The sequence below is a fragment of the Carcharodon carcharias genome, chromosome 8 (assembly GCF_017639515.1).
Source record: "Carcharodon carcharias isolate sCarCar2 chromosome 8, sCarCar2.pri, whole genome shotgun sequence".
In the NCBI taxonomy this organism is placed as follows: Eukaryota; Metazoa; Chordata; class Chondrichthyes; order Lamniformes; family Lamnidae; genus Carcharodon; species Carcharodon carcharias.
The window spans coordinates 101,259,464-101,286,597 of NC_054474.1; positions in this window are offsets into that span (position 1 = coordinate 101,259,464).

The following is a 27,134-nucleotide window of genomic DNA, read 5'->3' on the forward strand; positions in this document are numbered from 1 at the left end:
GGGAGAGAGAAATAGATGTTAGAGAGGTAGAGAGAAATTGATGTTAGAGAGGGAGAGAGAGAGAAGTCAGAGAGGGAGAGAGAGGTCAGAGTGAGAGATAACTAGACGTCAGAGGGAGAGAGAGAGAGAAGTCAGAGAGGGAGAGAGAGAGGTAAGAGAGGGAGGGAGAGATAGAGAGGTCAGAGGGAGAGTGAGAGAGAGGTCAGGGACAGAGAGAGAGGTCAGAGAGGGACAGAGAGAGAGAGAGGTCCGAGGGGGAGAGAGGTAGGTCAGAGAAGGGGAGAGAGAGAGGTCAGAGACGGAGAGATAGAGAGGTGAGAGAGGGAGAGAGAGAGAGGTCAGAAAGGGAGAGAGAGAGAAAGAGTGAGAGGTCAGAGAGGGAGAGAGAAAAATAGGTCAGAGATGGAGAGATACAGCTCAGAGAGGGAGAGAGACAGAGAGAGGTCAGAGAGGGAGAGAGAGAGAAGACAGAGAGGGAGAGAGAGAGAGATGTAAGATACAGAGAGAGAGAGTTCAGAGAGGGAGAGAGAGAGATAGGTCAGAGAGGGAGAGAGATAGGTCAGATAGGGAGAGAGAGAGAGAGATGTCAGTGAGGGTGAGAGTGAGAGAGGTCAGAGAGGGAGAGAGAAAGAGATGTTAGAGGGAGAGAGAGAAGTCAGAGAGAGAGAGAGACGGGGAGAGAGAGGGATCGGAGATGGAGAGAGAGAGAGGTCAGAGGTTGAGATAGAGGGACGTCAGAGGGAGAGAGAGAGAGAGGTGAGAGAGAGAGAGAGATGTTAGAGAGGGAGAGATAGAGCTCAGAGAGGGAGAGGGAGAGAGAGAGGTCAGAGAGCAAGAGAGAGAGGTCTTAGAGGGAGAGAGAGAGAGAGGTCAGAGAAAAAGACAGTGAGAGAGGTCAGAGAGTGAGAGAGAGGGAGAGAGAACTGAGAGGAAGAGAGAGAGAGAGAGGTCAGAGTGAGAGATAACTAGACGTCAGAGGGAGAGAGAGAGAGAAGTCAGAGAGGGCAGAGAGAGGTAAGAGAGGGAGGGAGAGATAGAGAGGTCAGAGGGAGAGTGAGAGAGAGGTCAGGGACAGAGAGAGAGGTCAGAGAGGGACAGAGAGAGAAAGAAGTCAGAGAGGGAGACATAGCGAGAGAGGACAGAGAGGGAGAGAAAGAGAGAGCGGTTGGAGTTAGAGAGAAAGGTCAGAGAGGGAGAGAGAGAGGTCAGAGAGGGAGAGAGAGAGAGAGCGGTTGGAGTTAGAGAGAAAGGTCAGAGAGCGAGAGAGAGAGGTCAGAGAGGGAGAGAGAGAGAGAGGTCAGAGAGGGAGAGAGAAATAGATGTTAGAGAGGTAGAGAGAAATTGATGTTAGAGAGGGAGAGAGAGAGAAGTCAGAGAGGGAGAGAGAGGTCAGAGTGAGAGATAACTAGACGTCAGAGGGAGAGAGAGAGAGAAGTCAGAGAGGGAGAGAGAGAGGTAAGAGAGGGAGGGAGAGATAGAGAGGTCAGAGGGAGAGTGAGAGAGAGGTCAGGGACAGAGAGAGAGGTCAGAGAGGGATAGAGAGAGAGAGAGGTCCGAGGGGGAGAGAGGTAGGTCAGAGAAGGGGAGAGAGAGAGGTCAGAGACGGAGAGATAGAGAGGTGAGAGAGGGAGAGAGAGAGAGGTCAGAAAGGGAGAGAGAGAGAAAGAGTGAGAGGTCAGAGAGGGAGAGAGAAAAATAGGTCAGAGATGGAGAGATACAGCTCAGAGAGGGAGAGAGACAGAGAGAGGTCAGAGACGGAGCTAGAAATGTCAGAGAGGGAGAGAGTGAGGTCAGAGAGGGAGAGAATGAGCTCAGATTGGGAGAGAGAGAGAGGTAAGGGGAGAAGGAGAGGAAGAGAGAGAGAGAGAGAGGTCAGAGAGGGAGAGATAGAGCTCAGAGAAGGAGAGAGAGAGGGAGGGGTCAGAGAGGGATAGAGTGAGAGTTCAGAGAGGGAGAGGGGGAGAATGAGAGAGAGACGTCAGAGAGTGAGAGAGAGAGACAGAGGACAAAGAGGGGGAGAGGGATGTCAGAGAGGGAGAGATAGACAGAGAGGTCAGAGGGAGAGAGGGAGAGCTCAGAGGGAGAGCGAGAGAGGTCAGAGATTGAGAGAGATAGAGGTCAGAGGGAGAGAGAGAGACAGGTCACAGGGAGAGAGAGTGAAAGGTCAGAGAGGGAGAGAAAGAGAAACCAGAGAGGGAGAGAGCGAGATCGTCAGAGAGGGAGAGATTGAGGTCGGAGAGAGAGAGAGAGGTCATAGAGGGAGAGGTAGAGGACGAGAGAGAGAGGTCAGAGATGGAGAAAGTGAAAGAGGTCAGAGAGGGATAGAGAGAGGTCAGAGAGTGAGAGAGAGAGAAAGGTCTGAAAGAGAGAGATTTCAGAGAGGGTGAGAGAGAAAGAAGTCAGAGAGGGAGAGAGAGAGAGAGCGGTCGGAGATAGAGAGAAAGGTCAGAGAGGGAGAGAGAGAGAGGTCAGAGAGGGAGAGAGAAATAGATGTTAGAGAGGTAGAGAGAAATTGATGTTAGAGAGGGAGAGAGAGAGAAGTCAGAGAGGGAGAGAGAGGTCAGAGTGAGAGATAGTGAGACGTCAGAGGGAGAGAGAGAGAGAAGTCAGAGAGGGAGAGAGAGAGGTCAGAGAGGGAGGGAGAGAGAGAGAGGTCAGAGGGAGAGTGAGAGAGAGGTCAGGGAGAGAGAGAGAGGTCAGATTGGGACAGAGAGAGAGAGGTCAGAGGGGGAGAGAGGTAGGTCAGAGAAGGGGAGAGAGAGAGGTCAGAGACGGAGAGATAGAGTGGTGAGACAGGGAGAGAGAGAGAGAGGTCAGAAAGGGAGAGAGAGAGAAAGAGAGCGAGGTCAGAGAGGGAGAGAGAAAAATAGGTCAGAGAGGGAGAGATACAGCTGAGAGAGGGAGAGATAGAGAGTGAGAGAGAGGTCAGAGATGGCGAGAGAGTGAGATGTCAGAGAGGGAGAGAGAGAGAAGATAGAGAGGGAGAGAGAGAGAGATGTAAGAGAGGGAGAGAGAGAGTTCAGAGAGGGAGAGAGAGAGAGAGGTCAGAGAGGGAGAGAGAAATAGATGTTAGAGAGAGAGAGAGAAGTCAGAGAGAGAGAGACGGGGAGAGAGAGGGATCGGAGATGGAGAGAGAGAGAGGTCAGAGGTTGAGAGAGAGGGACGTCAGAGGGAGAGAGAGAGAGAGAGGTCAGAGAGGGAGAGAGAGAGGTTAGAGAGGGAGAGATAGAGCTCAGAGAGGGAGAGGGAGAGAGAGAGGTCAGAGAGTGAGAGAGAGAGGTCATAGAGGTAGAGAGAGAGAGAGGTCAGAGAGTGAGAGAGAGGGAGAGAGAACTGAGAGGAAGAGAGAGAGATGTCAGAGAGGGAGGTCAGAGCGGGAGAGAATGAGGTCAGAGAGGGAGAGAATGAGTTCAGATTGGGAGAGAGAGAGAGGTAAGGGGAGAGGTAGAGGAAGAGAGAGAGAGAGAGGTCAGAGAGGGAGAGAGAAAAATAGGTCAGAGAGGGAGAGATAGAGCTCAGAGAGGGAGAGAGAGTGAGAGAGGTCAGAGAGGGATAGAGTGAGAGGTCAGAGAGGGAGAGGGGGAGAGTGAGAGAGAGAGGACAAAGAGGGGGAGAGGGATGTCAGAGAGGGAGAGATAGACAGAGAGGTCAGAGGGAGAGGGGAGAGGTCAGAGGGAGAGAGAGAGAGGTCAGAGAGTGAGGGAGATAGAGGTCAGAGGGAGAGAGAGAGAGACAGGTCACAGGGAGAGAGAGTGAGAGGTCAGAGAGGGAGAGAAAGAGAAACCAGAGAGGGAGCGAGCGAGATAGGTCAGAGCGGGAGAGATAGAGGTCGGAGAGAGAGAGAGAGGTCAGAGAGGGAGAGGGAGAGGAAGAGAGAGAGAGGTCAGAGTGGGAGAAAGTGAGAGAGGTCAGAGAGGGATAGAGAGAGGTCAGTGAGGGAGAGAGAGAGAGAGAGGTCTGAAAGAGAGAGATTTCAGAGAGGGTGAGGGAGAATGTAGTCAGAGAGGGAGAGAGAGCGAGAGAGGTCAGAGAGGGAGAGAAAGAGAGAGCGGTCGGATTTAGAGAGAAAGGTCAGAGAATGAGAGAGAGAGGTCAGAGAGGGAGAGAGAGAGAGAGAGATCAGAGAGGGAGAGAGAGAGAGAGAGGTCAGAGAGGGAGAGAGAAATAGATGTTAGAGAGGTAGAGAGAAATTGATATTAGAAAGGGAGCGAGAGAGAAGTCAGAGTGGGAGAGAGAGAGAGGTCAGAGAGGGAGAGAGAGGTCAGTGTGAGAGATAGCGAGACGTCAGAGGGAGAGAGAGAGAGAAGTCAGAGAGGGAGAGAGAGAGGTAAGAGAGGGAAGGAGAGAGAGAGAGGTCAGAGGGGGATGGAGATGTCAGAGATGGAGAGAGAGTGAGAGGTCAGAGAGGGAGAGAGAGAGAAGACAGAGAGGGAGAGAGAGAGAGATGTAAGAGAGGGAGAGAGAGAGGTCAGAGATGGCGAGAGATAGGTCAGATAGGGAAGACAGAGAGAGATGTCATTGAGGGAGAGAGAGAGAAGACAGACAGGGAGAGAGAGAGATCTGTTAGAGAGGGAGGGAGAGAGAGAGTTCAGAGAGGAGGAGAGAGAGAGGTCAGAGAGAGAGAGATTGAGGTCAGAGAGGGAGAGAGAAATAGATGTTAGAGAGAGGGAGAGAGAAGTCAGAGAGAGAGAGAGATGGGGAGAGAGAGAGGGATCGGAGATGGAGAGAGAGAGAGGTCAGAGGTTGAGATAGAGGGACGTCAGAGGGAGAGAGAGAGAGCGAGGTCAGAGAGGGAGAGAGAGAGAGGTTAGAGAGGGAGAGATAGAGCTCAGAGAGGTAGAGGGAGAGAGAGGTCAGAGAGCGAGAGAGAGAGGTCATAGAGGGAGAGAGAGAGAGAGGTCAGAGAAAAAGACAGTGAGAGAGGTCAGAGAGTGAGAGAGAGGGAGAGAGAACTGAGAGGAAGAGAGAGAGAGAGAGAGGTCAGAGAGGGAGATAGAAATGTCAGAGAGGGAGAGAGTGAGGTCAGAGCGGGAGAGAATGAGGTCAGATTGGGAGAGAGAGAGAGGTAAGGGGAGAGGGAGAGGAAGAGAGAGAGAAGTCAGAGAGGGAGAGAGAAAAATAGGTCAGAGAGGGAGAGATAGAGCTCAGAGACGGAGAGAGAGAGAGAGAGGTCAGAGAGGGATAGAGTGAGAGGTCAGAGAGGGAGAGAGAGACAGAGGACAAAGAGGGTGAGAGGGATGTCAGAGAGGAAGAGATAGACAGAGAGGTCAGAGGGAGAGAGGGAGAGGTCAGAGGCAGAGAAAGAGAGGTCAGAGAGGGAGAGAGATAGAAGTCAGAGGGAGAGAGAGAGACAGGTCACAGGGAGAGAGAGTGAGAGGTCAGAGAGGGAGAGAAAGAGAAAACAGAGAGGGAGAGAGTGATATAGGTCAGAGCGGGAGAGATAGAGGTCGGAGAGAGAGAGAGAGGTCAGAGAGGGAGAGGGAGAGGAAGAGAGAGAGAGGTCAGAGAGGGAGAAAGTTAGAGAGGTCAGAGAGGGATAGCGAGAGGTCAGAGAGGGAGAGTGAGAGAGAGAGGTCAGAAAGAGAGAGATTTCACAGAGGGTGAGAGAGAAAGAAGTCAGAGAGGGAGACATAGCGAGAGAGGACAGAGAGGGAGAGAAAGAGAGAGCGGTTGGAGTTAGAGAGAAAGGTCAGAGAGGGAGAGAGAGAGGTCAGACAGGGAGAGAGAGAGAGAGGTCAGAGAGGGAGAGAGAAATAGATGTTAGAGAGGTAGAGAGAAATTGATGTTAGAGAGGGAGAGAGAGAGAAGTCAGAGAGGGAGAGAGAGGTCAGAGTGAGAGATAACTAGACGTCAGAGGGAGAGAGAGAGAGAAGTCAGAGAGGGAGAGAGAGAGGTAAGAGAGGGAGGGAGAGATAGAGAGGTCAGAGGGAGAGTGAGAGAGAGGTCAGGGACAGAGAGAGAGGTCAGAGAGGGACAGAGAGAGAGAGAGGTCCGAGGGGGAGAGAGGTAGGTCAGAGAAGGGGAGAGAGAGAGGTCAGAGACGGAGAGATAGAGAGGTGAGAGAGGGAGAGAGAGAGAGGTCAGAAAGGGAGAGAGAGAGAAAGAGTGAGAGGTCAGAGAGGGAGAGAGAAAAATAGGTCAGAGATGGAGAGATACAGCTCAGAGAGGGAGAGAGACAGAGAGAGGTCAGAGAGGGAGAGAGAGAGAAGACAGAGAGGGAGAGAGAGAGAGATGTAAGATACAGAGAGAGAGAGTTCAGAGAGGGAGAGAGAGAGATAGGTCAGAGAGGGAGAGAGATAGGTCAGACAGGGAGAGAGAGAGAGAGATGTCAGTGAGGGTGAGAGTGAGAGAGGTCAGAGAGGGAGAGAGAAAGAGATGTTAGAGGGAGAGAGAGAAGTCAGAGAGAGAGAGAGACGGGGAGAGAGAGGGATCGGAGATGGAGAGAGAGAGAGGTCAGAGGTCGGGATAGAGGGACATCAGAGGGAGAGAGAGAGAGAGAGATGTTAGAGAGGGAGAGATAGAGCTCAGAGAGGGAGAGGGAGAGAGAGAGGTCAGAGAGCAAGAGAGAGAGGTCTTAGAGGGAGAGAGAGAGAGAGGTCAGAGAAAAAGACAGTGAGAGAGGTCAGAGAGCTCCGAGAGGGAGAGAGAACTGAGAGGAAGAGAGAGAGAGAGAGGTCAGAGAGGGAGAGAGAGGTCAGAGACGGAGCTAGAAATGTCAGAGAGGGAGAGAGTGAGGTCAGAGAGGGAGAGAATGAGCTCAGATTGGGAGAGAGAGAGAGGTAAGGGGAGAAGGAGAGGAAGAGAGAGAGAGAGAGAGGTCAGAGTGGGAGAGAGAAAAATAGGTCAGAGAGGGAGAGATAGAGCTCAGAGAGGGAGAGAGAGGGGGAGGGGTCAGAGAGGGATAGAGTGAGAGTTCAGAGAGGGAGAGGGGGAGAATGAGAGAGAGACGTCAGAGAGTGAGAGAGAGAGACAGAGGACAAAGAGGGGGAGAGGGATGTCAGAGAGGGAGAGATAGACAGAGAGGTCAGAGGGAGAGAGGGAGAGCTCAGAGGGAGAGAGAGAGAGGTCAGAGATTGAGAGAGATAGAGGTCAGAGGGAGAGAGAGAGACAGGTCACAGGGAGAGAGAGTGAAAGGTCAGAGAGGGAGAGAAAGAGAAACCAGAGAGGGAGAGCGCGAGATCGTCAGAGAGGGAGAGATTGAGGTCGGAGAGAGAGAGAGAGGTCATAGAGGGAGAGGGAGAGGACGAGAGAGAGAGGTCAGAGAGGGACAAAGTGATAGAGGTCAGAGAGGGATAGAGAGAGGTCAGAGAGTGAGAGAGAGAGAAAGGTCTGAAAGAGAGAGATTTCAGAGAGGGTGAGAGAGAAAGAAGTCAGAGAGGGAGAGAGAGAGAGAGCGGTCGGAGATAGAGAGAAAGGTCAGAGAGGGAGAGAGAGAGAGGTCAGAGAGGGAGAGAGAAATAGATGTTAGAGAGGTGGAGAGAAATTGATGTTAGAGAGGGAGAGAGAGAGAAGTCAGAGAGGGAGAGAGAGGTCAGAGTGAGAGATAGCGAGACGTCAGAGGGAGAGAGAGAGAGAAGTCAGAGAGGGAGAGAGAGAGGTCAGAGAGGGAGGGAGAGAGAGAGAGGTCAGAGGGAGAGTGAGAGAGAGGTCAAGGAGAGAGAGAGAGGTCAGATTGGGACAGAGAGAGAGAGAGGTCAGAGGGGGAGAGAGGTAGGTCAGAGAAGGGGAGAGAGAGAGGTCAGAGACGGAGAGATAGAGTGGTGAGACAGGGAGAGAGAGAGAGAGGTCAGAAAGGGAGAGAGAGAGAAAGAGAGCGAGGTCAGACAGGGAGAGAGAAAAATAGGTCAGAGAGGGAGAGATACAGCTGAGAGAGGGAGAGATAGAGAGTGAGAGAGAGGTCAGAGAGGGAGAGAGAGAGAGGTCAGAGGGAGAGAGACAGAGAGAGGTCAGAGATGGAGGGAGAGAGTGAGATGTCACAGAGGGAGAGAGAGAGAAGATAGAGAGGGAGAGAGAGAGAGATGTAAGAGAGGGAGAGAGAGAGTTCAGAGAGGGAGAGAGAGAGAGAGGTCAGAGAGGGAGAGAGAAATAGATGTTAGAGAGAGAGAGAGAAGTCAGAGAGAGAGAGACGGGGAGAGAGAGGGATCGGAGATGGAGAGAGAGAGAGGTCAGAGGTTGAGAGAGAGGGACGTCAGAGGGAGAGAGAGAGAGAGAGGTCAGAGAGGGAGAGAGAGAGGTTAGAGAGGGAGAGATAGAGCTCAGAGAGGGAGAGGGAGAGAGAGAGGTCAGAGAGTGAGAGAGAGAGGTCATAGAGGTAGAGAGAGAGAGAGGTCAGAGAGTGAGAGAGAGGGAGAGAGAACTGAGAGGAAGAGAGAGAGAGGTCAGAGAGGTTGGTCAGAGAGGGAGAGAATGAGGTCAGAGAGGGAGAGAATGAAGTCAGATTGGGAGAGAGAGAGAGGTAAGGGGAGAGGTAGAGGAAGAGAGAGAGAGAGAGGTCAGAGAGGGAGAGAGAAAAATAGGTCAGAAAGGGAGAGATAGAGCTCAGAGAGGGAGAGAGAGTGAGAGAGGTCAGAGAGGGATAGAGTGAGAGGTCAGAGAGGGAGAGGGGGAGAGTGAGAGAGAGAGGACAAAGAGTGGGAGAGGGATGTCAGAGAGGGAGAGATAGACAGAGAGGTCAGAGGGAGAGGGGAGAGGTCAGAGGGAGAGAGAGAGAGGTCAGAGAGTGAGAGAGATAGAGGTCAGAGGGAGAGAGAGAGAGACAGGTCGCAGGGACAGAGAGTGAGAGGTCAGAGAGGGAGAGAAAGAGAAACCAGAGAGGGAGCGAGCGAGATAGGTCACAGCGGGAGAGATAGAGGTCGGAGAGAGAGAGAGAGGTCAGAGAGGGAGAGGGAGAGGAAGAGAGAGAGAGGTCAGAGTGGGAGAAAGTGAGAGAGGTCAGAGAGGGATAGAGAGAGGTCAGTGAGGGAGAGAGAGAGAGAGAGGTCAGAAAGAGAGAGATTTCAGAGAGGGTGAGAGAGAAAGTAGTCAGAGAGGGAGAGAGAGCGAGAGAGGTCAGAGAGGGAGAGAAAGAGAGAGCGGTCGGATTTAGAGAGAAATGTCAGAGAATGAGAGAGAGAGGTCAGAGAGGGAGAAAGAGAGAGAGAGGTCAGAGAGGGAGAGAGAGAGAGAGAGGTTAGAGAGGGAGAGAGAAATAGATGTTAGAGAGGTAGAGAGAAATTGATATTAGAGAGGGAGCGAGAGAGAAGTCAGAGAGGGAGAGAGAGGTCAGAGTGAGAGATAGCGAGACGTCAGAGGGACAGAGAGAGAGAGAAGTCTGAGAGGGAGAGAGAGAGGTAAGAGAGGGAAGGAGAGAGAGAGAGGTCAGAGGGAGAGTGAGAGAGAGGTCAGGGAGCGAGAGAGAGGTCAGAGAGGGACAGAGAGAGAGATGTCAGAGGGGGAGAGAGGTAGGTCAGAGAAGGGGAGAGAGAGAGGTCAGAGACGGAGAGATAGAGAGGTGAGACAGGGAGAGAGAGAGAGAGGTCAGAAAGGGAGAGAGAGAGAAAGAGAGAGAGGTCAGAGAGGGAGAGAGAATAATAGGTCAGAGAGGGAGAGATACAGCTCTGAGAGGGAGAGAGAGAGAGAGAGAGAAGTCAGAGAGGGAGAGAGAGAGAGGTCAGAGGGAGAGAGATAGAGAGAGGTCAGAGATGGCGAGAGAGAGAGGTTAGAGAGGGAGAGAGAGAAATATGTCAGAGAGGGAGAGATATAGCTCAGAGAGAGAGAGAGAGAGAGGACGGAGAAGCAGAGAGAGAGAGGTCAGGGAGGGAGAGAGAGAGAGGTCAGAGAGGGAGAGAATGAGGTCAGATTGGGAGAGAGAGAGATGTAAGGGGAGAGGGAGAGGAAGAGAGAGAGAGAGAGGTCAGAGAGGGAGAGAGAAAAATAGGTCAGAGAGGGAGAGATAGAGCTCAGAGAGGGAGAGAGAGAGATGTCAGAGAGGGATAGAGTGAGAAGTCAGAGAGGGAGAGGGGGAGAGTGAGAGAGAGAGGTCAGAGAGTGAGAGAGAGACAGAGGACAAAGAGGGGGGAGGGACGTCAGAGAGGGAGAAATAGACAGAGAGGTCAGAGGGAGAGAGGGAGATGTCAGAGGGAGAGAGAGAGAGGTCAGAGATTGAGAGAGATAGAGGTCAGAGGGAGAGAGAGAGACAGGTCACAGGGAGAGAGAGTGAGAGTTCAGAGAGGGAGAGAAAAAGAAAACAGAGAGGGAGAGAGCGAGATCGTCAGAGAGGGAGAGATAGAGGTCGGAGAGAGAGAGGTCAGAGAGGGAGAGGGAGAGGAAGAGAGAGAGAGGTCAGAGAGGGAGAAAGTGAGAAAGGTCAGAGAGGGATAGAGAGATGTCAGAGACGTAGAGAGAGAGAGAGAGGTCAGAAAGAGAGAGATTTCAGAGAGGGTGAGAGAGAAAGAAGTAAGAGAGGGAGAGAGAGAGAGGTCAGAGAGGGAGAGAGAAATAGATGTTAGAGTGGTAGAGAGAAATGGATGTAGAGAGGGAGAGAGAGAGAAGTCAGAGAGGGAGAGAGAGGTCAGAGTGAGAGATAGCGAGACGTCAGAGGGAGAGAGAGAGAGAAGTCAGAGAGGGAGAGAGAGAGGTAAGAGAGGCAGTGAGAGAGAGAGAGGTCAGAGGGAGAGTGAGAGAGAGGTCAGTGAGAGAGAGAGAGGTCAGAGAGGGACAGAGAGAGAGAGAGGTCAGAGGGGGAGAAGGGTAGATCAGAGAAGGGGAGAGAGAGATGTCAGAGACGGAGAGATAGAGAGGTGAGACAGGGAGAGAGAGAGAGGTCAAAAAGGGAGAGAGAGAGAAAGAGAGAGAGGTCAGAGAGGGAGAGAGAAAAATAGGTCAGAGAGAGAGAGATACAGCTCAGAGAGGGTGAGAGTGAGAGAGAGGTCAGAGAGGGAGAGAGAGAGAGGTCAGAGGGAGAGAGACAGTGAGAGGTCAGAGAGGGAGAGAGAGAGAAGACACAGAGGGAGAGAGAGAGAGATGTAAGAGAGGGAGAGAGAGAGTTCAGAGAGTGAGAGAGAGGGAGAGAGAACTGAGAGGAAGAGAGAGAGAGAGAGGTCAGAGAGGGAGAGAGTGGTCAGAGAGGGAGATAGAAATTTCAGAGAGGGAGAGATTGAGGTCAGAGAGGGAGAGAATGTGGTCAGATTGGGAGAGAGAGAGAGTTAAGGGGAGAGGGAGAGGAAGAGAGAGAGAGAGAGGTCAGAGAGGGAGAGATAAAAATTGGTCAGAGAGGGAGAGATAGAGCTCAGAGAGGGAGAGAGAGAGGTCAGAGAGGGATAGAGTGAGAGGTCAGAGAGGGAGAGGGGGAGAATGAGAGAGAGAGGTCAGAGAGTGAGAGAGAGACAGAGGACAAAGAGGGGGAGAGGGATGTCAGAGAGTGAGAGATAGACAGAGAGGTCAGAGGGAGAGAGGGAGAGGTCAGAGGGAGAGAGAGAGAGGTCAGAGATTGAGAGAGATAGAGGTCAGAGGGAGAGAGAGAGACAGGTCACAGGGAGAGAGAGTGAGAGGTCAGAGAGGGAGAGAAAGAGAAACCAGAGAGGCAGAGAGCGAGATCGTCAGAGAGGGAGAGATAGAGATCGGAGAGAGAGAGGTAAGAGAGGGAGATGGAGAGGAAGAGAGAGAGCGCGGTCAGAGAGGGAGAGAGAGAGAGAGGTCAGAGAGGGATAGAGATGTCAGAGATGGAGAGAGAGTGAGAGGTCAGAGAGGGAGAGAGAGAGAAGACAGAGAGGGAGAGAGAGAGAGAGATGTAAGAGAGGGAGAGGGAGAGGTCAGAGAGGGAGAGAGAGAGAGGTCAGAGAGGGAGAGAGATAGGTCAGATAGGGAGAGAGAGAGAGAGATGTCAGTGAGGGAGAGAGAGAGAAGACAGAGAGGGAGAGAGAGAGAGTGAATTCAGTGAGGGAGGGAGAGAGAGAGTTCAAAGATGCACAGAGTGCGGTCAGAGAGGGAGGGAGAGATTTCGGAGAGGGAGAGTTTGAGGTCAGAGAGGGAGAGAGAGTAGAGGTCAGAGGTGGAGAGAGAGGAAGAGAGAGAGAGAGGTAAGAAATGGAGAGATAGAGGTCAGAGAGGGAGAGAGAGAGATAGAGAGATAGACTTCAGTGAGGGAGAGAAAGGGAGAGAGGTCAGACAGGGAGTAAGAGAGTTCGGAGAGGGAGAGAGTGTGAGAAAGATGTCAGAGAGGGAGAGAGGTCGGTCAGAGAGGGAGAGAGAGAGAGAGGTCAGAGAAAAAAACAGTGAGAGAGGTCAGAGAGTGAGAGAGAGGGAGAGAGAACTGAGAGGAAGAGATAGAGAGAGGTCAAAGAGGGAGAGAGAGGTCAGAGAGGGAGATAGAAATGTCAGAGAAGGAGAGAGTGAGGTCAGAGAGGGAGAGAATGAGGTCAGATTGGGAGAGAGAGAGAGGTAAGGGGAGAGGGAGAGGAAGAGAGAGAGAGAGGTCAGAGAGGGAGAGAGAAAAATAGGTCAGAGAGGGAGAGATAGAGCTCAGAGAGGGAGAGAGAGAGAGGTCAGGGAGGGATAGAGAGAGAGGTCAGAGAGTGAGAGAGAGACAGAGGAAAAAGAGGGGGAGAGGGATGTCAGAGAGGGAGAGATAGACAAAGAGGTCAGAGGGAGAGAGGGAGATGTCAGAGGGAGAGAAAGAGAGGTCAGAGAGGGAGAGAGATAGAGGTCAGAGGGAGAGAGAGAGACAGGTCAAAGGGAGAGAGAGTGAGAGGTCAGAGAAGGAGAGAAAGAGAAACCAGAGAGGGAGAGAGCAAGATAGGTCAGAGAGGGAGAGATAGAGGTCAGACAGAGAGAGAGACGTCAGAGAGAGAGAGGTCAGAGAGTGAGAAAGTGAGAGAGGTCAGAGAGTGATAGAGAGATGTCAGAGAGGGAGAGAGAGAGATAATGGTCAGAGAGGGAGAGAAAGAGAGAGCGGTCGGAGATAGAGAGAAAGGTCAGAGTGGGAGAGAGAGAGAGGTCAGAGAGGGAGAGAGAGGTCAGAGTGAGAGATAGCGAGACGTCAGAGGGAGAGAGAGAGAGAAGTGAGAGAGGGAGAGAGAGAGGTAAGAGAGGGAGGGAGAGAGAGAGAGGTCAGAGGGAGAGTGAGAGAGAGGTCAGGGAGAGAGATAGAGAGGTCAGAGAGGGACAGAGGGAGAGAGAGGTCAGAGGGGGAGAAGGGTAGATCAGAGGAGGGGAGAGAGAGAGGTCAGAGACGGAGAGATAGAGAGGTGAGACAGGGAGAGAGAGAGAGAAGTCAGAAAGGGAGAGAGAGAAAGAGAGAGAGGTCAGAGAGGGAGAGAGAAAAATAGGTCAGAGAGGGAGAGATACAGCTCAGCGAGGGTGAGAGTGAGAGAGAGGTCAGAGAGGGAGAGAGAGAGAGGTCAGAGGGAGAGAGACAGTGAGAGGTCAGAGAGGGAGAGAGAGAGAAGACAGAGAGGGAGAGAGAGAGAGATGTAAGAGAGGGAGAGAGAGAGTTCAGAGAGTGAGAGAGAGGGAGAGAGAACTGAGAGGAAGAGAGAGAGAGAGAGGTCAGAGAGGGAGAGAGTGGTCAGAGAGGGAGATAGAAATTTCAGAGAGGGAGAGATTGAGGTCAGAGAGGGAGAGAATGTGGTCAGATTGGGAGAGAGAGAGAGTTAAGGGGAGAGGGAGAGGAAGAGAGAGAGAGAGAGGTCAGAGAGGGAGAGATAAAAATTGGTCAGAGAGGGAGAGATAGTGCTCAGAGAGGGAGAGAGAGAGGTCAGAGAGGGATAGAGTGAGAGGTCAGAGAGGGAGAGGGGGGAGAATGAGAGAGAGAGGTCAGAGAGTGAGAGAGAGACAGAGGACAAAGAGGGGGAGAGGGATGTCAGAGAGTGAGAGATAGACAGAGAGGTCAGAGGGAGAGAGGGAGAGGTCAGAGGGAGAGAGAGAGAGGTCAGAGATTGAGAGAGATAGAGGTCAGAGGGAGAGAGAGAGACAGGTCACAGGGAGAGAGAGTGAGAGGTCAGAGAGGGAGAGAAAGAGAAACCAGAGAGGCAGAGAGCGAGATCGTCAGAGAGGGAGAGATAGAGATCGGAGAGAGAGAGAGGTAAGAGAGGGAGATGGAGAGGAAGAGAGAGAGCGCGGTCAGAGAGGGAGAGAGAGAGAGAGGTCAGAGAGGGATAGAGATGTCAGAGATGGAGAGAGAGTGAGAGGTCAGAGAGGGAGAGAGAGAGAAGACAGAGAGGGAGAGAGAGAGAGATGTAAGAGAGGGAGAGGGAGAGGTCAGAGAGGGAGAGAGAGAGAGAGGTCAGAGAGGGAGAGAGATAGGTCAGATAGGGAGAGAGAGAGAGAGATGTCAGTGAGGGAGAGAGAGAGAAGACAGAGAGGGAGAGAGAGAGAGTGAGTTCAGTGAGGGAGGGAGAGAGAGAGTTCAAAGATGCACAGAGTGCGGTCAGAGAGGGAGGGAGAGATTTCGGAGAGGGAGAGTTTGAGGTCAGAGAGGGAGAGAGAGTAGAGGTCAGAGGCGGAGAGAGACGAAGAGAGAGAGAGAGGTAAGAAATGGAGAGATAGAGGTCAGAGAGGGAGAGAGAGAGATAGAGAGATAGACTTCAGTGAGGGAGAGAAAGGGAGAGAGGTCAGAGAGGGAGTAAGAGAGTTCGGAGAGGGAGAGAGTGTGAGAAAGATGTCAGAGAGGGAGAGAGGTCGGTCAGAGAGGGAGAGAGAGAGAGAGGTCAGAGAAAAAAAACAGTGAGAGAGGTCAGAGAGTGAGAGAGAGGGAGAGAGAACTGAGAGGAAGAGATAGAGAGAGGTCAAAGAGGGAGAGAGAGGTCAGAGAGGGAGATAGAAATGTCAGAGAGGGAGAGAGTGAGGTCAGAGAGGGAGAGAATGAGGTCAGATTGGGAGAGAGAGAGAGGTAAGGGGAGAGGGAGAGGAAGAGAGAGAGAGAGGTCAGAGAGGGAGAGAGAAAAATAGGTCAGAGAGGGAGAGATAGAGCTCAGAGAGGGAGAGAGAGAGAGAGGTCAGGGAGGGATAGAGAGAGAGGTCAGAGAGTGAGAGAGAGACAGAGGAAAAAGAGGGGGAGAGGGATGTCAGAGAGGGAGAGATAGACAAAGAGGTCAGAGGGAGAGAGGGAGATGTCAGAGGGAGAGAAAGAGAGGTCAGAGAGGGAGAGAGATAGAGGTCAGAGGGAGAGAGAGAGACAGGTCAAAGGGAGAGAGAGTGAGAGGTCAGAGAAGGAGAGAAAGAGAAACCAGAGAGGGAGAGAGCAAGATAGGTCAGAGAGGGAGAGATAGAGGTCAGACAGAGAGAGAGACGTCAGAGAGAGAGAGGTCAGAGAGTGAGAAAGTGAGAGAGGTCAGAGAGGGATAGAGAGATGTCAGAGAGGGAGAGAGAGAGATAATGGTCAGAGAGGGAGAGAAAGAGAGAGCGGTCGGAGATAGAGAGAAAGGTCAGAGTGGGAGAGAGAGAGAGGTCAGAGAGGGAGAGAGAGGTCAGAGTGAGAGATAGCGAGACGTCAGAGGGAGAGAGAGAGAGAAGTGAGAGAGGGAGAGAGAGAGGTAAGAGAGGGAGGGAGAGAGAGAGAGGTCAGAGGGAGAGTGAGAGAGAGGTCAGGGAGAGAGATAGAGAGGTCAGAGAGGGACAGAGGGAGAGAGAGGTCAGAGGGGGAGAAGGGTAGATCAGAGGAGGGGAGAGAGAGAGGTCAGAGACGGAGAGATAGAGAGGTGAGACAGGGAGAGAGAGAGAGAAGTCAGAAAGGGAGAGAGAGAAAGAGAGAGAGGTCAGAGAGGGAGAGAGAAAAATAGGTCAGAGAGGGAGAGATACAGCTCAGCGAGGGTGAGAGTGAGAGAGAGGTCAGAGAGGGAGAGAGAGAGAGGTCAGAGGGAGAGAGACAGTGAGAGGTCAGAGAGGGAGAGAGAGAGAAGACAGAGAGGGAGAGAGAGAGAGATGTAAGAGAGGGAGAGAGAGAGTTCAGAGAGTGAGAGAGAGGGAGAGAGAACTGAGAGGAAGAGAGAGAGAGAGAGGTCAGAGAGGGAGAGAGTGGTCAGAGAGGGAGATAGAAATTTCAGAGAGGGAGAGATTGAGGTCAGAGAGGGAGAGAATGTGGTCAGATTGGGAGAGAGAGAGAGTTAAGGGGAGAGGGAGAGGAAGAGAGAGAGAGAGAGGTCAGAGAGGGAGAGATAAAAATTGGTCAGAGAGGGAGAGATAGTGCTCAGAGAGGGAGAGAGAGAGGTCAGAGAGGGATAGAGTGAGAGGTCAGAGAGGGAGAGGGGGAGAATGAGAGAGAGAGGTCAGAGAGTGAGAGAGAGACAGAGGACAAAGAGGGGGAGAGGGATGTCAGAGAGTGAGAGATAGACAGAGAGGTCAGAGGGAGAGAGGGAGAGGTCAGAGGGAGAGAGAGAGAGGTCAGAGATTGAGAGAGATAGAGGTCAGAGGGAGAGAGAGAGACAGGTCACAGGGAGAGAGAGTGAGAGGTCAGAGAGGGAGAGAAAGAGAAACCAGAGAGGCAGAGAGCGAGATCGTCAGAGAGGGAGAGATAGAGATCGGAGAGAGAGAGAGGTAAGAGAGGGAGATGGAGAGGAAGAGAGAGAGCGCGGTCAGAGAGGGAGAGAGAGAGAGAGGTCAGAGAGGGATAGAGATGTCAGAGATGGAGAGAGAGTGAGAGGTCAGAGAGGGAGAGAGAGAGAAGACAGAGAGGGAGAGAGAGAGAGATGTAAGAGAGGGAGAGGGAGAGGTCAGAGAGGGAGAGAGAGAGAGAGGTCAGAGAGGGAGAGAGATAGGTCAGATAGGGAGAGAGAGAGAGAGATGTCAGTGAGGGAGAGAGAGAGAAGACAGAGAGGGAGAGAGAGAGAGTGAGTTCAGTGAGGGAGGGAGAGAGAGAGTTCAAAGATGCACAGAGTGCGGTCAGAGAGGGAGGGAGAGATTTCGGAGAGGGAGAGTTTGAGGTCAGAGAGGGAGAGAGAGTAGAGGTCAGAGGCGGAGAGAGACGAAGAGAGAGAGAGAGGTAAGAAATGGAGAGATAGAGGTCAGAGAGGGAGAGAGAGAGATAGAGAGATAGACTTCAGTGAGGGAGAGAAAGGGAGAGAGGTCAGAGAGGGAGTAAGAGAGTTCGGAGAGGGAGAGAGTGTGAGAAAGATGTCAGAGAGGGAGAGAGGTCGGTCAGAGAGGGAGAGAGAGAGAGAGGTCAGAGAAAAAAACAGTGAGAGAGGTCAGAGAGTGAGAGAGAGGGAGAGAGAACTGAGAGGAAGAGATAGAGAGAGGTCAAAGAGGGAGAGAGAGGTCAGAGAGGGAGATAGAAATGTCAGAGAGGGAGAGAGTGAGGTCAGAGAGGGAGAGAATGAGGTCAGATTGGGAGAGAGAGAGAGGTAAGGGGAGAGGGAGAGGAAGAGAGAGAGAGAGGTCAGAGAGGGAGAGAGAAAAATAGGTCAGAGAGGGAGAGATAGAGCTCAGAGAGGGAGAGAGAGAGAGAGGTCAGGGAGGGATAGAGAGAGAGGTCAGAGAGTGAGAGAGAGACAGAGGAAAAAGAGGGGGAGAGGGATGTCAGAGAGGGAGAGATAGACAAAGAGGTCAGAGGGAGAGAGGGAGATGTCAGAGGGAGAGAAAGAGAGGTCAGAGAGGGAGAGAGATAGAGGTCAGAGGGAGAGAGAGAGACAGGTCACAGGGAGAGAGAGTGAGAGGTCAGAGAAGGAGAGAAAGAGAAACCAGAGAGGGAGAGAGCAAGATAGGTCAGAGAGGGAGAGATAGAGGTCGGACAGAGAGAGAGACGTCAGAGAGGGAGAGGGAGAGGAAGAGAGAGAGAGGTCAGAGAGTGAGAAAGTGAGAGAGGTCAGAGAGGGATAGAGAGATGTCAGAGAGGGAGAGAGAGAGATAATGGTCAGAGAGGGAGAGAAAGAGAGAGCGGTCGGAGATAGAGAGAAAGGTCAGAGTGGGAGAGAGAGAGAGGTCAGAGAGGGAGAGAGAGGTCAGAGTGAGAGATAGCGAGACGTCAGAGGGAGAGAGAGAGAGAAGTCAGAGAGGGAGAGAGAGAGGTAAGAGAGGGAGGGAGAGAGAGAGAGGTCAGAGGGAGAGTGAGAGAGAGGTCAGGGAGAGAGAGAGGTCAGAGAGGGACAGAGAGAGAGAGAGGTCGGGGGGAGAGAGGTAGGTCAGAGAAGGGGAGAGAGAGAGGTCAGACACAGAGAGATAGAGAGGTGAGACAGGGAGAGAGAGGTCAGAGAGGGAGAGAGAAAAATAGGTCAGAGAGGGAGAGATACAGCTCAGAGAGGGAGAGAGAGAGAGAGAGGTCAGAGAGGGAGAGAGAGAGAGAGGACAGAGGGAGAGAGACGGAGAGAGGTCAGAGATGGCGAGAGAGTGAGAGGTCAGAGAGGGAGAGAGGGAGAAGACAGAGAGGGAGAGAGAGAGAGATGTAAGAGAGGGAGAGAGAGAGTTCTGAGAGCGAGAGAGAGAGAGAGGTCAGAGAGGGAGAGAGATAGGTCAGATAGGGAGAGAGAGAGAGAGATGTCAGTGAGGGAGAGAGAGAGAGGTCAGAGAGGGAGAGAGAAATAGATGTTAGAGAGAGAGAGAAGTCAGAGAGAGAGAGAGACGAAGAGAGTGAGGGATCGGAGATGGAGAGAGAGAGAGGTCAGAGGTTGAGATAGAGCGACGTCAGAGGGAGAGAGAGAGAGAGAGGTCAGAGAGAGAAAGAGAGATGTTATAGAGGGAGAGATAGAGCTCAGAGAGGGAGAGGGAGAGAGAAAGGTCAGAGAGCGAGAGAGAGACTTCTTAGAGGGAGAGAGAGAGAGAGGTCAGAGAAAAAGACAGTGAGAGAGGTCAGAGAGTGAGAGAGAGGGAGAGAGAACTGAGAGGAAGAGAGAGAGAGAGGGGTCAGAGAGGGAGAGAGAGGTCAGAGATGGAGCTAGAAATGTCAGAGAGGGAGAGAGTGAGGTCAGAGAGGGAGAGAATGAGGTCAGATTGGGAGAGAGAGAGAGGTAAGGGGAGAGGGAGAGGAAGAGAGAGAGAGAGAGGAAGAGAGGGAGAGAGAAAAATAGATCAGAGAGGGAGAGATAGAGCTCAGAGAGGGAGAGAGAGAGGGAGGGGTCAGAGAGGGATAGAGTGAGAGTTCAGAGAGGGAGAGGGGGAGAATGAGAGAGAGACATCTGAGAGTGAGAGAGAGAGACAGAGGACAAAGAGGGGGAGAGGGATGTCAGAGAGGGAGAGATAGACAGAGAGGTCAGAGGGATAGAGGGAGAGGTCAGATGGAGAGAGAGAGAGGTCAGAGATTGAGAGAGATAGAGGTCAGAGGGAGAGAGAGAGACAGGTCACAGGGAGAGAGAGTGAAAGGTCAGAGAGGGAGAGAAAGAGAAACCAGAGAGGGAGAGAGCGAGATCGTCAGAGAGGGAGAGATAGAGGTCGGAGAGAGAGAGAGAGGTCATAGAGGGAGAGGGAGAGGACGAGAGAGAGTGGTCAGAGAGGGAGAAAGTGAGAGAGGTCAGAGAGGGAGAGAGAGAGGTTAGAGAGTGAGAGAGAGAGAAAGGTCAGAAAGAGAGAGATTTCAGAGAGGGTGAGAGAGAAAGAAGTCAGAGAGGGAGAGAGAGAGAGAGCGGTCGGAGATTGAGAGAAAGGTCAGAGAGGGAGAGAGAGAGAGGTCAGAGCGGGAGAGAGAAATAGATGTTAGAGAGGTAGAGAGAAATTGATGTTAGTAAGGGAGAGAGAGAGAAGTCAGAGAGGGAGAGAGAGGTCAGAGTGAGAGATAACGAGACATCAGAGGGAGAGAGAGAGAGAAGTCAGAGAGGGAGAGAGAGAGGTCAGAGAGGGAGGGAGAGAGAGAGAGGTCAGAGGGAGAGTGAGAGAGAGGTCAGGGAGAGAGAGAGAGGTCAGAGAGGGAGGGAAAGAAGTCAGAGAGTTAGAGATAGAGAGAGAGGTCAGAGAGGGAGAGAGAGGGAGAGCTAGAGAGAGGTCCGAGAGGGAGAGAGAGATAGAGAGGTCTGAGAGGGAGGGGGAGAGCGAGGTCAGAGAGAGAGAGAGAGAGAGAGGTCAGAGAGGGAGAGAGAGACAGAGAGATCAGATGGAGAGTGAGAGAGAGGTCAGAGAGGTAGAGATAGAGAGGTCAGAGAGGGAGGGGGAGCAGGAGAGAGATAGAGATATAGATAGGTCAGAGAAGGAGAGAGGGAGAAGTGAGAGAGGGAGAGAGAGATAGATGTCAGAGAGTGAGAGAGAGGTCGAAGAGGGAGACAGAGAGGTCAGTAGGGGAGAGAGAGAGGTTAGAGGGAGAGAGAGAGAGGTCAGCGGGAGAGAGAGAGGTCAGAGAGTGAGAGAGGGAGAAGTCAGATGGAGAGATAGGTCAGAGAGGGAGAGATAGAGGTCCAAGAGGGTGATAGAGAGAGTTTAGATAGGGAGAGGGAGTGGAAGAGAGTGAGAAGTCAGAGAGGGAGAGAGAGACAGAGAGGTCAGAGGGAGATTGAGAGAAAGGTCAGAGAGGTAGAGAGAGATAGGTCAGAGAGGGAGGGGGAGCAGGAGAGAGATAGAGAGTTAGATAGGTCAGAGAGGGAGAGAGGGATAAGTGAGAGAGGGAGAGAGAGATAGATGTCAGAGAGGGAGAGAGGTCAAAGAGGGAGACAGAGAAGTCAGAGAGTGAGAGAGAGAGGTCAGAAAGGGAGAGAGAGAGAGGTCGGAGAGTGAGAGAGAGAGGTCAGAGGGAGAGAGAGAGAGATCAGCGGGCGAGAGAGAGAGAGGTCAGAGAGGGAGAGAGGGAGGAGTCAGATAGAGAGATAGGTCACAGAGGGAGAGATAGATGTCCAAGAGGGAGATAGAGAGAGAGGTCAGAGAGGGAGAGGGAGAGGAAGAGAGAGAGAGAAGTCAGAGAGGGAGAGAGAGAGATAGAGGTCAGAGAAGTAGAGAGAGATGACAGAGAGGGAGAGAGAGGGAGTTCAGAGAGGGGAAGGGAGAAGAGGAAGAGAGAGAGAGAGGTCAGAGAGTAAGAGAGATAGAGAGAGTTCAAAGAATGAGAAAGAGTGTGAAAGAGTTCAGAGAGGGAGAGAGGGATGTCAGAGAGGGAGAGAGAGATAGAGAGAGAGGACAGAGAAGGAGAGAGAGAGGTCAGAGAGGGAGAGGGCGAGAGAGAGAGAGTTCAGAGGGGGAGGGGGAGCAGGAGAGAGATTGAGAGAGAGATTTCAGTGAGGGAAAGAGAGGGAAGTCAGAGAGGGATAGAGAGAGAGAGGTCAGAGAGTCAAAGAGAGAGAGAGGTCAGAGAAAGAGAGAGACAGAGGTCAGAGGGAGCGAGAGAGAGAGGTCAGAAAGGGAGAGAGAGAGAGACAGATAGGTCACAGAGAGAGAGAGAGGTCAGAGAGCATGAGAGAGAAAGAGGTCAGTGAGGGAGAGAGAGAGAGGGGTCAGAGAGGGAGAGAGAGAGAGGTCAATGAGGGCCAAGAGAGAGGTCAGAGAGAGAGAGAAAGAGAGGTCAGAGAGGGAGAGGGAGCGGAAGAGAAAGAGAAGGGGAGGTCAGAGACGGAGAGAGAGATGTCAGAGAGGGAAGAGAGAGAGGTCAGATTGGGAGTGGGAGAGAGAGAGAGGTCAGAGAGGGAGAGAGAGAGAGATGTCAGAGAGGGAGAGCGAGAGAAGTCACAGAGGGAGGGGGATTGGAAGAGAGAGAGAGAGGTCAGAGAGGTCACCGAGGGAGAGAGAGTGAGGGAGAGTTCCGAGAGGGAGAGTGGGATGTCAGAGTTGGAGAGACAGTTAGACAGAGAGGTCAGTGAAGGAGAGAGAGAGCGCAGAGAGGGAGAGAGACATGTCAGAGAGGGAGAGAGATAGAGAGGGTGAGGTCAGAGATGGAGAGAAGAGAGAGAGAGGTCAGAGAGGCAGAGGGAGCAGGAGAGAGAGAGAGACATCAGGGAGGGAGAGAGAGAGAGAGGTCAGTGAGGGAGAGTGAGAGGTCAGAGAGGGAGAAAGAGGTCAGAGAGGGAGACAGATAGAGAGGAAGAGGTCAGAGAGAGGAAGGTCAGAGAGGGGGAATGAGCAGGAGAGAGAGAGAGACGTCAGAGAGGGAGAGAGAGAGAGAGAGTTACGTCAGATAGAGAGAGAGGTCAGAGAGGGAGAGACAGAGGTCAGTGAGGGCGAGAGAGAGAGGTCAGAGAGTGAGAGGGAGACAGGTCAGAGAAGGGGAGAGACAGAGTTCAGAGGGAACGAGAGAGAGAGGTTAGAAAGGGAGAGAGAGAGAGACAGAGCTCAGAGAGGGAGAGAGAGAGGAAGAGAGAGAGAGAAGTCAGAGAGGGAGAGAGAGAGAGAGGTCAGAGAAGGAGAGAGAGATGTCAGAGAGGGAGAGAGAGGGAGTTCAGAGAGGGAGAGGGAGAAGAAGAGAGAGAGAGAGAAGTCAGAGAGGGAGAGAGAGAGAGGTCAGAGAGGGAGAAAGATTGAGAGAAAGTTCAGAAAGGGAGAGAGGGATGTCAGAGAGGGAGAGAGAGATAGAGAGAGAGGTGAGAGAAGGAGAGAGAGAGAGACAGGTCAGATAGGGATAGGGAGTGATAAAGAGAGAGAGAGAGGTCAGAGAGGGAGAGAGAGACAGAGAGGTCAGAGGGAGAGTTAGAGAAAGGTCAGAGAGGTAGAGAGAGATAGGTCGGAGAGGGAGGGGGAGCAGGAGATATAGCGAGATAGATTGGTCAGAGAGGGAGAGAGGGAGAAGTGAGAGAGGGAAAGAGAGATAGATGTCAGAGAGGGAGAGAAAGGTCAAAGAGGGAGACAGAGATGTAAGCGAAGGAGAGAGAGAGATCAGAGAGGGAGAGAGAGAGAGGTCGGAGAGGGAGAGAGAGAGGTCTGAGAGAGAGAGAGAGAGATCAGCAGGAGAGAGAGAGAGGTCAGAGAGGGAGAAGTCAGATAGATAGATAGGTCACAGAGGGAGAGATAGAGGTCCAAGAGGGACATAGAGAGAGAGGTCAGAGAGGGAGAGGGAGAGGAAGAGAGAGAGAGTAGCCAGAGAGTGAGAGAGAGAGAGAGGTCAGAGAAGGAGAGAGAGATGACAAAGAGGGAGAGAGAGGGAGATCAGAGAGGTGAAGGGAGAAGAAGAGAGAGAGAGAGAGGTCAGAGAGCAAGAGAGAGAGAGAGAGAGTTCAAAGAGGGAGAAAGAGTGAGAGAGAGTTCAGAGAGGGAGAGAGGGATGTCAGAGAGGGAGAGAGAGATAGAGATAGAGGACAGAGAAGGAGAGAGAGAGGTCAGAGAGGGAGAGGGCGAGAGAGAGAGAGTTCAGAGAGGGAGGGGGAGCAGGAGAGACATAGAGAGAGAGAGGTCGGAGAGGGAAAGAGAGAGAAGTCAGAGAGGGATAGAGAGAGAGAGGTCAGAGAGTCAGAGAGAGAGAGGTCAGAGAAAGAGAGAGACAGAGGTCAGAGGGAGCGAGAGAGAGTGGTCAGAAAGGGAGAGAGAGAGAGAGAGAGAGAGGTCACAGAGAGAGAGAGGTCAGAGAGTTTGAGAGAGAAAGAGGTCAGTGAGGGAGAGAGAGAGAGAGAGGTCAGAGTTGGAGAGAGAGAGAGAGGTCAATGAAGGCAAGAGAGAGGTCAGAGAGATAGAGAGAAAGAGAGGTCAGAGAGGGAGAGGGAGTGGAAGAGAAAGAGAGAGGGAGGTCAGAGACGGAGAGAGAGAGATGTCAGAGAGGGAGAGAGAGAGGTCAGATTGGGAGAGAGAGAAAGAGAGAGGTCAGAGAGGGAGATCGAGAGAAGTCAGAGAGGGAGAGGGTTTGGAAGAGAGAGAGAGAGAGAGGTCAGAGAGGTCACAGAGGGAGAGAGAGTGAGGGAGAGTTCCGAGAGGGAGGGTGGGATGTCAGATTTGGAGAGACAGATAGAAAGAGAGGTCAGAGAAGGAGAGAGAGAGGTCAGAGAGGGAGAGAGATAAAGAGGGTGAGGTCAGAGAGGGAGAGAAGAGAGAGAGAGGTCAGAGAGGCAGAGGGAGCAGGAGAGAGAGAGAGAGACGTCAGAGAGGGAGAGAGAGAGAGGGAGGTACGTCAGAGGGAGAGAGTGGTCAGAGAGCGAGAGACAGAGGTCAGAGAGGGAGAGAGAGAGAGGTCAGAAAGGGATACAGAGAGAGAGAGATGTCAGAGAGGGAGAGAGATAGAGGGGGAGAGGTCAGAGAGGGAGAGAAGAGAGAGAGAGATGTCAGAGAGTGAGAATGAGCAGGAGCGAGAGAGAGACGTCAGAGAGAGAGAGAGAGAGAGGTACGTCAGATAGAGAGAGAGGTCAGAGAGGGAGAGACAGAGGGCAGAGAGGGAGAGAGAGAGAGGTCAGAGAGTGAGAGAGAGAGAGGTCAGAAAAGGGGAGAGACAGAATTCAGAGGGAACGAGAGAGAGAGGTTAGAAAGGGAGAGAGAGACAGAGGTCAGAGAGGGCGAGAGAGAGAGGTCAGAGAGTGAGAGAGAGAGGTCAGAGAGGGAGAGAAAGAATTGAGAGAGTTAGAGATAGAGAGAGAGGTCAGAGAGGGAGAGAGAGGGAGAGCTAGAGAGAGGTCCGAGAGGGAGAGAGAGAGAGAGAGGTCTGAGAGGGAGGGGGAGAGAGAGGTCAGAGAGGGAGAGAGAGAGAGAGGTCAGAGAGGGAGAGAGAGACAGAGAGATCAGAGGGAGAGTGAGAGAGAGGTCAGAGAGGTAGAGATAGAGAGGTCGGAGAAGAGGGGGAGCAGGAGAGAGATAGAGATATAGATAGGTCAGAGAAGGAGAGAGGGAGAAGTGAGAGAGGGAGAGAGAGATAGATGTCAGAGAGTGAGAGAGAGGTCGAAGAGGGAGACAGAGAGGTCAGTGAGGGAGAGAGAGAGGTCAGAGGGAGAGAGAGAGAGGTCAGCGGGAGAGAGAGAGAGAGGTCAGAGAGGGAGAGAGGGAGAAGTCAGATGGAGAGATAGGTCAGAGAGGGAGAGATAGAGGTCCAAGAGCGTGATAGAGAGAGGTTAGATAGGGAGAGGGAGTGGAAGAGAGTGAGAAGTCAGAGAGGGAGAGAGAGACAGAGAGGTCAGAAGGAGATTGAGGGAAAGGTCAGAGAGTTAGAGGGAGATAGGTCAGAGAGGGAGGGGGAGCAGGAGAGAGATAGAGAGTTAGATAGGTCAGAGAGGGAGAGAGGGATAAGTGAGAGAGGGAGAGAGAGATAGATGTCAGAGAGGGAGAGAGGTCGAAGAGGGAGACAGAGACGTCAGAGAGGGAGAGAGAGAGGTCAGAAAGGGAGTGAGAGAGAGGTCCGAGAGTGAGAGAGAGAGGTCAGAGAGGGAGAGAGGGAGGAGTCAGATAGAGAGATAGGTCACAGAGGGAGAGATAGAGGTCCAAGAGGGACATAGAGAGAGAGGTCAGAGAGGGAGAGGGAGAGGAAGAGAGAGAGAGAAGACAGAGAAGGAGAGAGAGAGAGAGGTCAGAGAAGTAGAGAGAGATGACAGAGAGGGAGAGAGAGGGAGTTCAGAGAGGGGAAGGGAGAAGAAGAGAGAGAGAGAGAGGTCAGAGAGTAAGAGAGAGAGAGAGTTCAAAGAGGGAGAAAGAGTGAGAAAGTGTTGAGAGGGAGAGAGGGATGTCAGAGAGGGAGAGAGAGATAGAGAGAGAGGACAGAGAAGGAGAGATAGAGGTCAGAGAGGGAGAGGGCGAGAGAGAGAGAGTTCAGAGAGGGAGGGGGAGCAGGAGAGAGATTGAGAGAGAGATGTCAGAGAGGGAAAGAGAGGGAAGTCAGAGAGGGATAGAGAGAGAGAGGTCAGAGAGTCAGAGAGAGAGAGAGAGGTCAGAGAAAGAGAGAGACAGAGGTCATAGGGAGCGAGAGAGAGAGGTCAGAAAGGGAGAGAGAGAGACAGAGAGGTCACAGAGAGAGGGAGAGGTCAGAGAGTATGAGAGAGAATGAGTTCAGTGAGGGAGAGAGAGAGAGAGAGGTCAGAGAGGGAGAGAGAGATAGGTCAATGAGGGCAAGAGAGAGGTCAGAGAGAGAGAGAGAGGTCAGAGAGGGAGAGGGAGTGGAAGAGAAAGAGAAGGGGAGGTCAGAGACGGAGAGAGAGAGATGTCAGAGAGGGAAGAGAGAGAGGTCAGATTGGGAGTGGGAGAGAGAGAGAGGTCAGAGAGGGAGAGAGAGAGAGACATCAGAGAGGGAGAGCGAGAGAAGTCAGAGAGGGAGAGGGATTGGAAGAGAGAGAGAGAGGTCAGAGAGGTCACAGAGGGAGAGAGAGTGAGGGAGAGTTCCGAGAGGGAGAGTGGGATGTCAGAGTTGGAGAGACAGATAGACAGAGAGGTCAGAGAAGGAGAGAGAGAGCGCAGAGAGGGAGAGAGACATGTCAGAGAGGGAGAGAGATAGAGAGGGTGAGGTCAGAGATGGAGAGAAGAGAGAGGTCAGAGAGGCAGAGGGAGCAGGAGAGAGAGAGACATCAGAGAAGGAGAGAGAGAGAGGGAGGTACGTCAGAGAGAGAGAGTGTTCAGAGAGGGAGAGACAGAGGTCAGAAAGGGAGAGAGAGAGAGGTCAGAAAGGGATAGAGAGAGAGAGAGAGGTCAGAGAGAGAGAGAGAGAGAAGTCAGAGAGTGAGAGAGAGAGAGAGGTCAGTGAGGGAGAGAGAGAGGTCAGAGAGGGAGAAAGAGGTCAGAGAGGGAGAGAGATACAGAGGAAGAGGTCAGAGAGAGAAAGGTCAGAGAGGGAGAATGAGCAGGAGAGAGAGAGAGAGACGTCAGAGTGGGAGAGAGAGAGAGAGAGTTACGTCAGATAGAGAGAGAGGTCAGAGAGGGAGAGACAGAGGTCAGAGAGGGCGAGAGAGAGAGGTCAGAGAGTGATAGGGAGAGAAGTCAGAGAAGTGGAGAGACTGAGTTCAGAGGGAACGAGAGAGAGAGGTTAGAAAGGGGGAGAGAGAGAGACAGAGGTCAGAGAGGGAGAGAGAGAGGAAGAGAGAGAGAGAAGTCAGAGAGGGAGAGAGAGAGTGAGGTCAGAGAAGGAGAGAGAGATGACAGAGAGGGACAGAGAGGGAGTTCAGAGATGGGAAAGGAGAAGAAGAGAGAGAGAGGTCAGAGAGGAAGAGGGAGAGAGAGGGTTCATAGAGGGAGAAAGAGTGAGAGAGAGTTCAGAGAGGGAGAGAGGGATGTCAGAGAGGGAGAGAGAGATAGAGAGAGAGGACAAAGAAGGAGAGAGGGATGTCAGAGAGGGAGAGAGAGATAGAGAGAGAGGACAAAGAAGGAGAGAGAGAGAGCAGAGAGGGAACGAGAGAGAAGTCAGAGAGGAATAGAGAGAGAGAGGTCAG